This window comes from Dasypus novemcinctus, chromosome 18 (genome assembly GCF_030445035.2).
Source record: "Dasypus novemcinctus isolate mDasNov1 chromosome 18, mDasNov1.1.hap2, whole genome shotgun sequence".
NCBI lineage: Eukaryota > Metazoa > Chordata > Mammalia > Cingulata > Dasypodidae > Dasypus > Dasypus novemcinctus.
The window spans coordinates 56,296,192-56,310,061 of NC_080690.1; the positions used below are offsets into that span (position 1 = coordinate 56,296,192).

Below are 13,870 nucleotides of genomic sequence, written 5' to 3' on the forward strand. Positions count from 1 at the left end.
ATCATTTTCCTGTGTCCTTGATCCAGGGTGTTCTGGTTAATGTTTATCAACTGTCTGGGAGTGGAGGGAGAGTGTCCTGGGTTGTTACATTTGCCAATTTTCGTGGTGTAAATATTCCTACGGAGGCTGATTTCAAACTACTGATGTGAAGTCACTGAACTCAGAGTTGGAAAGAGAGGTAAAGCGATGCATACAATTGGCTTTCTTGCTACCTTGATCCCTTAAGGCCTGAAATCTGGTCTCCACTGAGCACTTTCTGAAGTCATCCTTGAGCGATTACAACCTAACATTTCTCCTTCTTGGTAATCTGATAAACCACAAAATTCCTTGGTAGTCCTCTCAGGCAATAGCTAAATACCCTACTCAAAACATCAAGGATGTACAGACCCTTTTCTAAAACATTACATTTGATCTCTGCTTCAGCTACTTTTTGTCATTTGTGAACATTTTCTTATAAGTCTCTGAGGTTTCTCTCTTCCAACAGCTCTCAAGCTATTATGATTTTTTTTTTTCATGTGAAATAATCTGGCTTAAATTTAGTCCATTCCTGTGGGTGTGAGTCCATTGAAAGTAGGATCTTTTGTTGAGGTTATGTCAGTTAGGGTGTAGCCCACCTCAATCAGGATGGATCTTTTTTTTTAAATTTTTTTTAAAGTTTTATGCCCTCTCCCCACCTCCCTTGTTTGCACTCACTGTCAGCTTTCTATGTCTGCTCATCTTTTTTTTAGGACACATCAGGAACCAAACCCAGGGCCTACCATGTAGGAGGAAGGTGCCTAATCCCTCGAGCCATTTCCACTGCTTGTGTCTGTTTCCTTGCTGTGTCTCTTGGTTGCATCATCTTGTGTCAGTCTGTCATACCTGTGCATCACTTCAGCTAGTCTTTTCTAGACAGTGGTAGGTGGGTACCCAACTGCTTCAACCACATCCGCTTCCCAGGATGGATCTTAATTCTATTACTGGAGTCCTTTATAAGTGAGTGAAATTCAAAAGATGGAGAAAAAGCCACAGGAAGTAAGAAGCTGGGCATCTATGGAAACCAGAATAGAAGGGATAGGCTATGAGACACTGCCATGTGTCTTGCCATATGAAAGGTAAGGACCCCAGGATCACTGGCAGCCAGATCCAGAGTACCACGGTCTTCAGGGAGAAAGCATTAATGTCTTGATTTGGACTTTCTAACCTCAAAACTAAGCTAATAAATTCCATTGTTTAAGCCAACCCATTATCTCGTATTTGCTTACATAGTCTAGGGAAACTAAAACAGTGGTTAAGAAAGACGTCAAGGATGTATCCAAGTTTTAGCCTGAGCAATTTAAAGAATGATATTCTTATCAATGAGTGGAGAAGGTTTTAGGATGAAAATCACAAGTTCAGTTTTGGGACTTGACTTAGAGATGTCTATTAGACATTCAATGGAGATGTTGGTTGAGAGTGCAACTGGATTTATAAGTGGAGAGTTGGAGAAAGTTTGAGCAAAGATACAAATTTGGATGGTAATAAGTCATGAACGTGGGTAGTCACATGGATATGAATAATTACATCTATTCACGTTTACTTTGTTCAAGATATATTGCAATTTATTTTTACTATTAGGGGCTATCTCTTTTAAAGACCACTCTCGTTTGCTTCATTTATTTCTTCATTCTTTTTTTTTTTTTTTTAGATAAAATCCACATAATATTCACCTTTTTCTTCATTTTAAAGTTTATGATGCAGAGGCTTTTAGTATATCACGTTATACAACCATCATCACGATATAATTCAAAAACATTTTCATCAACATGAAAACAAAACCAGTACCCATTATGCAGTCAATCCCTATTCCCATTCCCACTCGCAAACATTAACCTTTCTGTCACTATGGATTTTCCTATTCTGGACATTTCATATAAATGAAACCATAAAATGCATGGCCTTTTGTGGGAATTTCTTTCACTTAGCTCAATGCTTTCAAAGTTGATAAATGTTTAATATATTAATACTTCATTCCTTTTCATTGTCAAACAATATTACATTGTATGGATATATCACATTTGGTTTCTTCACTATTCATGTTTCCACCTTTATGCTATTATGACTAACGCTGTTATGAATATTTGTATACAAGTTTTTGTTTGAATGTTTTAATTTTCTTGGGCATCTACCTCAGAGCAGAATTGCTGGATCATATGGTAACTGTTTAAATTTTTGAGGAACCACCAAACTGTTTTACACAGAAGCTATGCCATTTTACATTCCCACCAGCAATATATGTTTGTTTCTCCACATTCTCACCACCACTTATTTGCCCCTTGTATTTTTAATTATAGCATCACTGTAGGTATGGAGTGGTATTGTGTATTTTTATTAGCATTCCCCTAATCACCAATGATGTTGAGTATCTATTAATGTGCTTATTGGACATTTGCATGTGTTCTTTGGAGAAATGTATTGTCATGTCCTTTGTTCATTTTTAAAATCACATTATCTGTTTAGTCGTAGTTCTTTATATATTCTGGCTACTAGACCCTTACTAAATAATTTGCAAACACTTTCTTCCATTCTGTGAGTTTCAATTTCATGAGTGTCTTTTTTTTTTTTTTAATATTTATTTATTTATTTCTCTCCCCTTCCCCCACCCCCCTGCTCCGGTTGTCTGTTCTCTGTGTCTATTTGCTGTGTGTTCTTCTTTGTCCACTTCTGTTGTTGTCAGTGGCACGGGAATCTGTGTTTCTTTTTATTGCGTCATCTTGTTGTGTCAGCTCTCCGTGTGGGCGGCACCATTCTTAGGCAGGCTGCACTTCTTTCATGCTGGGTGGCTCTCCTTACGGGGCGCACTCCTTGTGCGTGGGGCTCCCCTATGTAGGGGACACCCCTGCGTGGCTTGGCACTCCTTGCGCGCATCAGCACTGAGCATGGGCCAGCTGCACACGGGTCAAGGAGGCCCAGGGTTTGAACCGCAGACCTCCCATGTGGTAGACGGACGCCCTAACCACTGGGCCAAGTCCGCTTCCCTCATGAGTGTCTTTTGATGCACAAAAGTTTTTAATTTTGATGTGTCCAACATATGTTGTATTGCATTACTTATGCATTTCATGCATTGAGAAATCATTACTTAATCCATGGCAATAAAAAGCTACATTTGTATTTGTTTTTAAGAGTTTTATAACTTTAGCTCTTATACTTAGGTTTTTGATCCATTTTGAATTAAATTTTGTATATGTTGTGAGGTAGGGGTCCAAATACATACTTTTGCATAGGTTATCCAGTTGTCCCAGCACCACTTGTGAAGGACTATCCTTTCTCTGTTGAATAAGTCTTGTCACCATTGTCTAAAATCAGTTAACCTACATGTGAGTTTACACCTAGACTCTCAAATCTATTCCATTCATCTATATGCTTATCCTTATGGTTGCACCACATCTGCTTGATGATTGTAGCTTTCTAGTAAAGCTAGAAAGCTCTACTTAATTTCTTTGAAATTAAAAAAATTTGAAAATCCCAACTTTGTTCCTTCACAAGATTTTTTTTTTTTTTTTGCATTCTGGGTTGCTTGAATTTCCATATGAATATTAGGATCTGCTTGTCATTTCAGCATCGGAAGCAGATAGAATGTTATTAGGATTACAATGCATGTGTAGATCAATTTGGGGAATATTGAGATCTAAATATAATTAGGGGAAGTGGATTTGGCCCAATGGATAGGGCATCCGCCTACCACATGGGAGGTCCAAGGTTCAAACCCAAGGCCTCCTGACCCATGTGATGAGCTGGCCCACGTGTAGTGCTGATGCGCGCAAGGCGTGCTGTGCCACGCAGGGGTGTCCCCCGTGTAGGGGAACCCCACGCACAAGGAGTGTGCCCCATCAGGAGAGCCACCCAGTGCAAAAAAAATGTGCAACTTGCCCAGGAATGGCGCAGCACACACAGAAAGCTGACACAGCAAGATAACGCAACAAAAGCAAGAATACAAGCGACACAGAAGAACACAGTGAATGGACACAAAAAGCATACAACTGGGTGGGGTGGGGTTGGTGGGGAAGGGGAGAGAAAGAAATAAAAAAAATAAATCTTAAAAAAAAAGGATAAATATATTTAGGACTTCTTCCCTTTCAACAACATTTTGCTGTTTTCAGGGTCTAAGACCAGCATCTCCTTGGTTAAATTTACTCTACATATTTTATCCTTTTGATGCTACTGTAAATTAAAATGTTTTCTTAATTTTATTTTTACATATTTTTAGGAAGCACCAGGGACTGAACTCAGGACTTATACATTGGAAGCATGAGCTACATCTGCTCTCCAATGAGAGTGGGTTTTTATGTTTTTTTTAGGAGGTACTGGGTATTGAACCTGGGACCTTGTACATGGGAAGCAGGTGCTCAACCATTTGAGCTACATCCATTCCCCTGGACTGTTTCTTGATATTTTCTACAATGGTCTTGTATTCTGCAACTTTTTGAACTTGTTTATTAGCTGTCACCTAACTTAGAGTTTGATGGCAAGGATTTATCAAAAAGTATTTGATTTCTGAGTTCAGGTAATAAGTTTAGATTCTGATAAATAGCTGAACTTACAATAGACTGCTAGAATAAATTTTTGTTTGCATAGCCGCAGCAAGATGAGGCAACAAAAAGAGACACAGATTCCTGGTGCTGCTGACAAGAATGCAAGTGGACAAAGAAGAACACACAGTGAATGGACACAGAGAGCAGACAATGGAGGGGGGGGGAGAGAAATAAATTAAAAAAAAAAAAAAAAGAGATCAGTTAGGTTGTATAACATGGTTAAAGTCCTTTTTACAAATAATGAAGATATTGATGTTAATATGGATAACATCCATTAAAACATTTACTATATGTTAGTAGCAGTTCTGCCTATTTGCATTTACTAATTCATTTAATTCTCATGAGCATATATAGCTATACATTTACTTAAAATTATAAAACAGCAATAGTACTTCTTTAAGTATTTAACATACATGTACATATGTGTATGTGTAAACATGTGTAAATAAAAATAGAAAATTTCTGGAAGAAAAAATTTGATAGCAGTGATTACATTGAAGAGATTAGCTGTTAGTGGTAACAGTATTTTGTAAAGAGGAAAATGTCCATGAGTTCTTTGAGCATTGAATATTAATGTTTTAAAACAATTCAACAAAAATCAATAAAGTTGTACTTTGAGTGAAACTTTTATAAATATCAAAATTTAGATAATGTTTGTCAGTAGTTATTTAGCAAAATGATAGTGAATCAAAGAAAATTCTATGACACCATTAAAAATAATGATAATGATATAAGATACAACATGCATGAATCTTGAAGACATTATGTTGAGTAAAAAAGTCAGGCCACAGGGAAGTGGGTGTGGCTCAACTGATAGAGTGCCCACCTGCCATATAGAGGGTCCAGAATTTGATCCCCAGGGCCTCCTTACCCGTGTGGTAAGCTGACCCATGCACAAGTGCTGTCGCGCACAAGAAGTGCCGTGCCACACAGGGGCGCCTCTACATAGGGATGTCCCAACTGCAAGGAGTGCGCCCCACAAGGAGAGCCACCCTGCGTGGAAAAAGTGCAGCCCACCCAGGAGTGGCACCACACACACGGAGAGCTGACACAGCAAGATGACGCAACAAAAAAGAGATGCAGTTTTCCAGTACCACCTGATAATGCAAGCAGATGCAGAAGGACACAGTGAATGGACACAGAGAGCAGACAACTGTGGGGAAGGGGAGAGAAATAAATCTTTAAAAAAAAAAGCCAGGCCACAAAGGGAAGACATTGCATGATTCCACTTAAATGAAACAACCAGAATATGCAAATTCATGGTGACAGAAAGTAGGTTACAGTTTATTAGAGGTGGAGGAGAGACAGTTAAAGCATAATGGATACACAGTTTCTGTTTGGAGTGATGAAAGATTTTGGTAATGGATGGTGGCAGCAGTAACAATGTGAATGTGATTAATAAAACTGAAAAGTGCACTTGGGAGTGGCTGACACAGAAAGTTTTAAGTTTCATGTACCATCACAATTTAAAAAGGGAAAGAGAGAAGAGACTTAAAGAGACAACAAATAAATGCAACATATCATCCCAGACTGGATCAAATAATAGAGGAGAAAATGCCCAAAAGGATATTTCATGAGAACAATTGAAAAAACGGAAGAAACCATATGCTTTTTATCAATGTTAAGTTTTTTGAACTTAATAACTATACTTAATGTGGTTTCATAAGTGAATATTATTCTTCTTAAGAAATATACACAGAAGTATTACGTATTAAAGGACCATGACATATGTAATCTACTCTCAAATGTTTAGAAAATAGATAGGTAGGTAGGTAAGTAGAATGATAAAGCAAACGTGGCAAAATGTTAAAAGTTGGCAAATCTGGTAGTGGGTATATTGGAGTTGTCAGTATTGTTTTTTGATTACTTTTGCAACTGTTCTGTAATTTTGAACCTATTTCAAAATAAAAGGTTCTTTTAAAATATGATAAAGGACAGTACTTAATAAAACAAGTCACAGTACAATGAAAGTTCAGCATGCACACAATGATTATACTTTTAAAAAATATTTAAAAAGTATTCACCTCTGGCTGGTATTATTACAAATAATCTTTCCTTCTTTCTTTGTATTTCTGTTTTAAGAAAGAAAAACTTTTCTTTTACAATCAGAAAACATTAATTTTTCAAAAGAAGAAAGAATAAAACTATCTTCAAAACCAAAGTTACAGTTCTCCCAGGAATTAAAATATATGTAACACAATTTACAGTATATTATTGTTGGAAACATAGATCTATAGATCACAGGCATAGAAAAGATGGTCCTAAAACATAAGCTAATATAAACACAAATATAACATTTTACCAAGAAGATGGAAAAAACAATGGAGTAGGAAGGAATTATAGAAGTAGTTTTCAAATAGAATATTTCTTTTTTGAGGGGGAGGGCAGTTTAATATTGACCTAGACATCACATTTTAAAATAAATTTGAATGATTAACAAGTTATATGCAATAGAAAATTATAAAGACATTAGGAAAAATAGTCTGAACATGAGTAACTTTGATCATGCATTGATTATTTTTAAAAATGTCATAGAGGTTAACAAAAGGGCCTTATTTTCTATCATTCATCCAGTATGAATTCCCTCATGGCGAATAAGGTCTGAGTGACTACCAAAGGCCTTACCACATTCCTTTCAGTCATAGGGTTTCTCACCAGTGTGAATTCTCTGATGTCTAGTAAGATTTGAGCCTTTATTAAATATCTTCCCACATTCAATACATTCATATGTTTTTTCATCTGTACGGATTCTCTGATGTTGAATTAGTTCCGAACTGGAATAAAGGCCTTTCTATATTCTTTATATTCATAAATTTTCTCACCAGCATGAATTCTGTGATGATTAGTAAGTGTTGAGCCACTACTAAACGCCTTCCCACATTCCTTACATTTATAAGGTTTTTCACCAGTGTGAATTCTCAGATGTGGAAAAAGTTGTGAACTTTTAGTAACGGTTTTCCCACATACTTTACATTCATAGGGTTTCTTACCAGTGTGAATCCTCTGATGTTGAGAAAAATATGAACTACAACTAAAGGCCTTGCCATACTCCTTACATTCATAGGGTTTTTCACCAGGGTGAATCCTTTGATGTCGAGTAATGAGTGATCCATGCCTAAAGGATTTCCCACACTCTTTACATTCAGAAGGATTTTTAACAGAATGAATTCTCTGATGTTAAATTGTGAGTTCTGATTAAAAGACTTTCTGCATTTCTTACATTCACAGGGTTTCTCTTCATTAATAATTTTACTTATTATTTATTTAAATTAATTTCTCTCCCCTTGTCCCCATTGTCTGCTCTCTGTGTCCTTTTGCTGTGTGTTCTGTGTCTGTTTGCACCCTTGGTGGCACCAGGAAACTGCATCTCTTTTTTGTCGTGTCATCTTGCTGTGTCAGCTTTCCGTGTGTGCAGCGCCACTAATGGGCAGGCTGCACTTTTTTCATGCAGGGTGGCTCTCTTGCAGGGTACACTCCTTGTGCATGGGGCACCCCCACGTGGGGGCACCCCTGCGTGGCACAGCACTCCCTGCACATGGCAGCTCTGCTCATGGACCAGCTCACCACATGGGTCAGGAGGCCCTGGGTCTTGAACCCTGGACCCTCCTATATGGTAGGCAGATGCTCTACCAGTTGAGCCATGTTTTTTGATGTGGAATACAAATTGTGGACTGAATAAAAGTAGGTATGTCTCTGAGGGTAAATATTACTTGACTGAAATTTCTTTTGAGATAATATCTTGGTCTCACACACTGATTCCAGATCTGAAAGAAAATAAAAAGGCAAATATTTTTTCCTGTACAGGGAGAAGTTAAACTACTAAAGAAGAAATGGGAGAATAACCTGAAAATAACACCTGGGAAAGTAAATGCTTAGAAAGTTCTCTAACAGGGCTAAACAATTTGTAAAATAGACAAGAAATCACAGAGATTAAGAAGCAGTAATAGAGGGGAAGCGGATGTGGCTCCGGCAACTGGGCTCCCACCTACTACATGAGAGGTTGCTGGTTTGGATCCCAGTGCCTCTGAAAAGACAGTGAACTGACACAAGAGACACAAGAAGAAAAAATATAATGAGAGACAACAAAGCAGGAAGCTGAGGTTCTTGGTGCCTTCTAAAGAAGACAGCGAGCTGACACAACGGACAGGTGCAATGAGCTGGTAGAACAAGATAATGCAATAAGAGATGCAGGGAGGAAAAACATAATGAGAGACACAACAAAGCAGGGAGCGGGGGTGGCTCAAGCGATTAGGCATCTCTTTCCCACGTCAGAGATCCTGGGTTCGACTTCGGGTGCCTCTAAAGAAACAAGGAAGACGAACAGACACAGCAAGTGCAAATAACAAGGGGGTGGGGAGAAATAAATACAATAAAATCTTAAAAAAAAAAAGTAATAGAGGAAGCTGAAGAGGATGATTAAAGAAATAAATGTCCTCCGGAATCCTCAAATTCTGATGGGGATTAGAATCACCTGGAAAGCTTGGTGAATACACACTGCTCATGATTATCCTCCAGATTATGCAGCCTCTGGAATCCTCAAATTCTGGTGGGGATCAGAAACCTAGGTAAATACACACCGTTTATGATCATCCTTAGAATTATACAGTGACTCTAATCATATATACATGTATATAAGCATATAGCATTATACTCTGTTCTGCAATTTTTGGATAATTGTCAGACCTACAGCAAAAGGACTATTGAGAGGAATAAATGTGTTGAAAGGTATAAATGGGGCTGACAGCAACTCAGGTAAAAGGCTGTATTGTTGGCATAATCACATAGGGAGATATCCTGCAGAAAGTCTAAGGCAGTAAATGAAACTCATAAGAATGGTAGATAGGAACAGTCTTCTATGGATAGAGCATGACAGATATTGGGGAGTCACTGAAAATTAGTTTGCTTTGGAATTGTGATGCTGACCTTGGAAGAGGAAGGAATGGATCTTACATGGTAGTGGCACTAACTAAGAAGAGGCAGCTTGAATTTTAGACAGAAGAAAGTAAGACACCACCGCCAGTTAGTCCTATTAATTACTGCTTATCATTTAGGCCTCTGCTTGAATAGCATATTTCTAGGGAGGCCATACTTGATCTTCAATCTAGATTATGGTCTGCTGTTGTTAGGCCTCAGAACACTTTGCTTTTAATAGCAATTGTAATTCATAATGTTTTATAGGTCTGTGTACACCCTAGGAAGACAAGAATGTTACCTCATCAGTATATACTCAGCTCTTGACAAAATGCTTGAAACCAATCAGAAGCTCAGTACATATTTATTGAATTACTGATGGAATAAATCAGTTTTTAGATGTACTGTCCTCAAAAGTAAATTTCTAAAAAATACATAGTTTTATTTTAAAAAGGGCTAATTTCTGTTAAAAATGGTATATTGAACATGAGTTTACCCTTGCTCTTACATGAATCCATAGTGAAAGGAGTTGGCAGAAGTGCCTTGAGACCATCACTGCCTGCATCTTCACCAAAGAAATTGAGGCAATAGCCCAGGCTACTGTGTTACTCCAGAGCAAAGAAAAAGCCCTGCTAGAGAGAGAAATATGCCAGATGAGGCATCTACTTCTATTCTTCTTTAGCTACTAAATCCCTCTATCCCTCAACCTATTGGATTACAATAAGGAAAGACGGCCTCTTCCCATGGATGCTGCTGCTTTGCAAATGTTGAAAGAGAAAAGCCTGATGAACCATCAAAGAGTTGCCTGGTGAAGCAGCAGCAAACAAGGGATCAGTAGGGAATCTATGAGGCTTTCTACCCTGAGCTCATTTCTTCCCATTTCTTAAATCTACTTGGAGAGACATGTATCAAGGTCTGGCTTTTGGTCTTTCCCCAGGCACATTGCAAGGCAAGGTGGCTGGTATCCTAATGGGAACATAAGCTCACTGGCCAAAATACCCACACATGTGAGTAAAACTGCTATGAAGTAAGACCACTGACTGCCATGATCATCTCCAGAGATACAAAAAGTTGTACGGTGTTGTCAACACATATTTATGGTAACATTTAGGAAACGAGCATTGCAAGGTAATATCTGTAATTTGGTAAAAGTTATCAGAACTAAAACAAACATTACCATTAAATGAAGAAAGTATGGAATTATTCCCTTTAAGATGGGAAAAAGAAACAGATGCCCTGGTTGCAAAGAAAGTACACTAGACAACTGACTAAAGCCACATGAAGAAAAAAAGATCTTCAGTAAAGATAAAGACATGGGTAAAGATAAATACCAGTACTATTGTATTTTTGATTTGTAACTCCACTTTTTTTCCCACTTCCCACAGGATCAAAAAGGCACAAAGTGCAATAATAAATCAATGGTTTTAGATCCAATGTATGAAAATATAATTTGTGCTACGGAAAGGTATAGAATGGAAGGGTATAGGAACATACTTTATTTATGCTATTGTAGTTAAGTTGGTATCAAAGCAAATGAGACTGTCATAGATTTAGGATATTAAATTTAGCTCCAGAGTGTAACCACAAAGAAAATAGCAGAAAATATGCAAGCTCAGTGAGACAGAAAGTTAGCAGGGGTGGGGAGCAGGGGCAATGGGAAGTGTGTGCATTAGGAGTGTAAGGTTTGAGGTGAAAGAAAAATTCTAGTAATGTGTGGTGGTGAGGGTACTACAATATTGTGCATGTGATTAATCACACTGAACTGGGAAAGGCTGGGATGGGAAGGCATGTTGTGTATATGTTTCTGCAATTAAAAAAGAAGAAAGATAAAAGAGATAATGACAAATGTAATACATAATATTGGATGGGATGTAAAATGGAGGAGAAAAAGCTCAAAAGGACATTATTAGGACATAAAAATTAGAATTCGAGCTTTATATCAGTGTTAAATTTCCTGAACCTGATAACTGCACTAACGGTGACTACATGAGTGAATATTCTTACTCATAGGAAATGTACATGCAGGTATTATGTGTTCAAGGAGTATAATGTGTGCATCTGCTCTCAAATGTTCAGAAGATAGATAGTAGGTAGATAATAGATAGGTAGGTAGTAGGTACGCAGGCAGATAGGAAAGAATGACATAGGAAAGGTAGTAAAATGTTAAAATTGGTGGATCTGGGTATCTGGGAAAGATGGAGTATACTGGAGTTCTCTGTATGGGTTTTTCTTTTTGCAAGTGTAAGTTTGAAATTTATTTTAAAATAAATTTTTAAAAAATTACTTTAAAAGTATGAGGATTGGAAGGGAAGAGAAAAATCTAATTATATGCATGTATATGATAACCCACCTAAAAAAACGAAAAGAATTGGGGAAAAAAATGATTAGAATAAGAAAATTCAGTAAAGTTGTTGGATGTAAGATTGATTTACAAAACTTAGTATTATTTCTCTAAACACACTATAACCAACTAGACTATTATATATAGTGACAGTTTGAAGTTTTTTTGTGAATCCCCATAAAGACCATGTTCTTAAACAATCCATTCCTGTAGGGGTAGGGCCCTTTGATTATATTAAGGGATCTTTTCATTAGATTACTTGATAAGATCATTTTAGGGCCTTTGATTGGACTACATCAGTGAGACATAACCCAGGTTGGATCTTCCCCCTCTTGCTGAGGTCTTATATAAACTGAAAACTGAAAGCAAAAACACACAAAGACAGCTGCCATTCTGACCCTGCCTTGTGAGAGAGGACTCTAGAGATTAGCTGCCATCTTGCTTTGTCACATGGCAGGACTCTTTAAGAAGTGCTAGCAGCTGACCTCTGTTGAGAAAGCATCTCCAATGATGCCTTGATTTGGACATTTTTGCAACCTTGGAATTGTAAGATTTTACCCTAATATATCCCCATTGTAAAATCCAACCCATTTCTGGTACTATTGCATTGGCAGCTTTGGCAAACTAAAACATATATATATATATCATGATAACAACAGAATCTAGAGTAACTCAACTAAGAATAAATAGATCACTATGGAGAATAATTTTAAATGCAAATAAAGGACATAAAAATAATCTAAATGAATCTAGAAACAATATGTTCCTAGAAGGGACAACTTAATATAAAGATGCCAATTTTCTCAAATTAATCTATGAATTCAAAGTAATTCAAATGAAACTGTCAATTGTATTTTTTTAAATGATGCCATAAATTGTTTTCTAAAACTTTCTATATAAGAGTATATCATCTAAGAGTACATCAGAATAAGTCAACGTTGGATATGAAAAACAAGTGTAATGGAGGGCTTGCTCTTTCAGATATTAAGAAATACTTCAAATCACAGAAATTAAAAGTTTCTGGTGGTGGCATTAATGCAGACAAATATACCAGAGGATAAGAATAGAGTGTGGAGGGGCAGGGCACGATGGTGGCTGAGTGAGCGCACCTCAGATTCTCTCCTGCAAAGAAGCGGCTGGGCAGTGTTGGAAATTCTTCGGGACCAGGCTATTTCGGGATTTTGCAGGGCAGGAGGTGTCTGGACATCAATTTGGTGGGAAGGTAACAGAGAAAATTCGTCTATAAGATAAAATTGAGGCTCTGTTACACGGAGGTGGGAGCTGTGCGCTGGACGCTCCCTCCTGGGTGGGCGGAGCCGCGGCACTGGTGCTGCTGCGGCGATTTCTGGAGGCTCTGTGGTACTGGGGAATTCATAAGCCCTGAGCGGGCTATTGGGGGCCTAACAGGACAAGAGGCCTTCGCAGACCGATTTGGGGAGACAAACGGGAGTTTTATTGTGAAGCAGGGAATTTTTGATTGCGGACACAATAGCGCTTCCGCCTAGAGCCCCGCCCCCCCAAGCTCGGCTGCCGATCTGAAGCAGCCTTAAATTGTTCACAATAAAGAGACATCACGAGGAGACTGTTTCAGGGCCTGCAGGGTGGGAGACGTCTGGAAGCCGATTAGGGGAATATTTTGCAAAGCATGGGGATTTCGGTTTTGGATTTCTGTTATCGGCGTTTCGGGCTGGAGCCCCACTCCCGGGCCTGGCTACTGATCTGCGTCATTAAATTGGCTGCAGTGTAGAGGCGCCCCCAGGTGGCCGTTCCGGGGGCTCACAGGGTAGGAGGTGTCCTGAAGTCGAATTGGTGATACAGCCACAGAATAAACCCGAGTGAGTGAGTGAATTGTGGGGTTCAGACACATAGGTTACAGTTTGCGGATGTGACTCTCCCATAGGGCTGGCACCCAGCTGCGGGGATCCCTGAAGTCTGTGTTGCATTGTGGTGCTCCCAGGCTCCCTGTTAACCAGATTTGAGGTTGCCAGGTTTGAGTCCCCTAAACCCTGGTGGCCCACACCCCAGAGACTCACACCTCTTGAGTCTTCAATATCTCAGATTTTCCATC

At 38.4% G+C, this 13,870-nt stretch overlaps 1 long non-coding RNA gene and 1 pseudogene across 1 annotated transcript in view; both read right to left on the reverse strand.

The window, feature by feature from the left end:
* The window catches only part of LOC101441652 (uncharacterized), a 57,986-nt gene that overhangs the window by 10,380 nt on the left and 33,736 nt on the right, over positions 1 to 13,870 (reverse strand). The gene's annotated exons all lie outside the window — the stretch shown is intronic.
* Positions 7,030 to 7,807, reverse strand: LOC131274161 (zinc finger protein 829-like; annotated as a pseudogene).